General features: G+C 45.5%; 1 protein-coding gene across 1 annotated transcript in view; it reads right to left on the bottom strand.

Annotated features, from left to right (window-relative positions):
• DPYSL5 (dihydropyrimidinase like 5) overlaps positions 1-3,388 on the bottom strand; it is an 88,272-nt gene that overhangs the window by 23,535 nt on the left and 61,349 nt on the right. The window lies entirely within an intron of this gene.

The following is a 3,388-nucleotide window of genomic DNA, read 5'->3' as shown; positions in this document are numbered from 1 at the left end:
GTGTTGCCCTACCATGTGTTTAACTAGTCAGAACTGAGGTTTTTATCTGTTTTCTGCAGGAGAGAAAAAGAACACAATGAAATTATCTTGACGATTTCATGCTTCTCTATTCAGTTAAGTCCTCAATCACAGATTAGAAATATTGCTGGGATATACGGGACTGCAAAAAATTTTAGTTCAGGGGCCGCAAATTAAAGTGTAAAATTTCCCAGCCTTGATTTTCCACGATGCTGTCTGGGCCAGTGAGAATACACCCTGGCTTGTTCCTGAGTACTGTGCTCTGGCTATTTGTATCACTTAAAGCGACCAATAGAGGGTGGTGTTGTGCAGTTATGTGTAGGAGACCTGCCGGGGGCGGCAAGTGGAGGGAAGGGGAAGAGCAGCGCAGATTGTAGCTTTACTAGCAGCTTCTATTTCTGATTTTGCTGGATGGTGCCAGCCTGATTCATCCTCCTAGCAGGTGGTTGTACTCTATTTTGTCCTGAAATGCATTTTTTGCTTTTACATGTGCATATGGGGGCGTCTGGTATATTGGGGTTTTACACACTCAATTGTTTTATTTTTCTGTGGTTTTCCATTGCTTTCCACCTCCTCAGTACATCTGTAGCCTTGGATAGAAAACGAGAACCTAGAAACAGCACACTGTGATAAAAGTGCCAGGACCGTTCTTACTTGTAGGCCCCAGCAGGGCAAGCGTAGAAAAGAAGGTTCAAGTGCTGAACCTCTAAATATTTAAAAGTTTAAGCTAATAAACTGTTACACAGAAAATATATCTTCATAATGACCAAGAGGGCCAGGCTTGAATTCAGAATTTTCAGGGTCCTTGCAATTCTGAGCCTCAGCCTCTGTGCCTGGCCCCAGCCCACACCTCCATGCTGAATTTATCCTATAGCTCCACAGATCAAAACTGCTGCCCCTGGGCCTAGTGTACTGGTGGTCTGTCCTCAGGAGGGGCAGATTCAAGTTTGTATACAGCCTGGAAGTGCTCAGGGCCATCTGTTAGGGAATTCCACCAACCCAGAGTATGGTCTAAGAGTGGGTGAGTGGGCTCTGGCCAGACACGACCCTGGACCCATAGGGCAGGGGTACAAGGTGTTGGAAGGCCCAAGGAGGGTCTCCTAAAGTCACAGGCCCATCTTGCCTGGGTCTAAGGATGGGAAGTGAAAAGAGTTCTGGAAGGAGTCGGACGCCATCAGGTGGTAGTTTTGATCTTCCCACCTATGGTTTGTAATCTAGGAGCAGCCACATGCTCTAAAGAGGGTCAGATGACAATGCACACTGAGAGCCTCTGTGAGCTGGGAAGGGCACATAGGGATAATCACGACTACTGTCACCCCCAAGGCCTGAAAACAAGTTTCACAGGATCAGCAAACTCTCCCAGCTGCAGGCTCCTGAGCCCACAGCAGACACTGGATGCTCAGGCACCTGTTTGCTCTCAGGCAAGACACACAGTGCGCTGGCTTTTCCCATATGCACAGGGCCCACCCACGGGATGGAGCTGACAAGCTCAGTGCTCACGGGAATGCGATACCACAGCTGTGACAGACCTCGTTAGCATCATCCACACAAAACAGCCTTGTAGAAATCAGCGGCAGTGCACAGCCCAGTCTTGCTCCCAAGGTTTTCAAAAGGATTGTTTAAGAATGTGTGACTGTTGCGCGTTCATGACTTTTTATGCAAAAATAGTGTCAATGAAGCACACCGTGGAAGATCTTTAACCAAAGTCAGTAAGGACAATGTTCCTAGAAGCTAAGGCATAACATGGAAAAAGGGTTATACTGTAATGAATGAACAAGGCGTGTTTAAAGATGCTTACAACTTGTTTAAACACACATACCCTCACATAACGAAAAAGAAATGAAAGGAAATAGACCAAAATATCAATAGTGCCTGGTTCACCCACTGAAGAAATTTTGGAACTCTTTTCCCAGAAGGGCCATCAGAGCTGTTGTCATACGAGGTCTGACAAGTTCATGAACACATCCTAGAAAAAGTACTTTGAAGGTTGGACTAGGCCCTGTGTCAGTGTATAACTTCCCAATGGGAGTACTCTGAAGGTGAACATAGTGACTATCAGCAACGAGGTATGTAGCACTTTTTCCAAGATGAGTTCACAAACCTAATGATCTGACCTCCTAAGCATTTCCCACTGTGTATGTGAGCATTTGTTTTTATCCTGAACATAGGTTTTTTACACCACTCACTATTAAATTAACAGAGACATTAGGGCCATTGATTGAACCGACAGACAAAGCACAACTTGGCAGGACACTAAACATAATTTTACTATTCTGAATGGTCATCATTAATTTTTTTTGACATTTTGACATATGCTGGGTCCATCTGGATTTATATGATGCCCAGTAATGCCACCCTCTTTTGTTCCCTAAGAAAACCCAGTATAGTTAATGGTAATCCATTTTATAACACAGTTTCTAGCATACACTTGGCAGAGGAGAAATCTGTATTAGAACTCAACTGAAACCTTTTACAGTTGTTTTTTTTTTTTTTTGGCCGGGGCTGGGTTTGAACCCGCCACCTCAGGCATATGGGGCCGGTGCCCTACTCCTTTGAGCCACAGGCGCCACCCAACTGAAACCTTTTGTAAGTGTCATCTTTCTGCTTCAGAAGTTCATCGGACCCATGGGGCACACAGAGGTCTCCATACTGACCAGGGATCTGCTCAGCAAGTTAGAAAGACATTTCAGATACTTTGTGCCCATTAAGCTAGTATTTATTTGCTGACATTTTAGTAATGGAGCGAATAACATATTGGTCCTTCCCAGCTTTATTTTCTTTAATTAAAAAAAAGTTTTTTGAGACAGAGTCTCCCTTTGAAGCCCAAGCTACAGTGCCATGGTGTTGTAGGTCACAGCAACTTCCATCTCCTGGGCTCAAGTGATGTTCCTGCCTCAGTTTCCAGAGTAGCTGGGGCTACAGGTCCCTGCTACAATACCTGGCTAGTTTTTCTTTTTTCTTTTCTTTTTTCTTTTTTTAGAGACAGAGTCTCACTTTGTCACCCTTGGTAGAGTGCTGTGGCATCACAGCTCACAGCAGTAACCTCCAGCTCTTGGGTTTAGGTGATTCTTTTGCCTCAGCCTCTGGAGTAGTTGGGACTACAAGCACCCACCACGATGCCCGGCTATTTGTTTTTGTTGTTGCAGTTTGGCCAGGGCCAGGTTTTAACCCACCACTCTCAGTATGTGGGGCCGGCACCCTACTCATTGAACCACAGGCGCTGCCCTACTTTTCCTATTTTTAACAGCAATGGGTTCTCGCTCTTGCTCAGGCTGGTCTCCAACCACTAAGCTTAAGCAATCCTCCTGCCTTGGCCTCCCAGAGTGCTAGGATTACAGGTGTGAGCCACCATGCCCAGCCTCCTTCCTAG

This window comes from Otolemur garnettii, unplaced genomic scaffold (assembly GCF_000181295.1).
Source record: "Otolemur garnettii isolate 467f Iridium unplaced genomic scaffold, OtoGar3 scaffold00022, whole genome shotgun sequence".
NCBI lineage: Eukaryota > Metazoa > Chordata > Mammalia > Primates > Galagidae > Otolemur > Otolemur garnettii.
The sequence above is the reverse complement of the archived record's forward strand: the minus strand, read 5'-3'. Positions and strand labels throughout refer to the sequence as shown.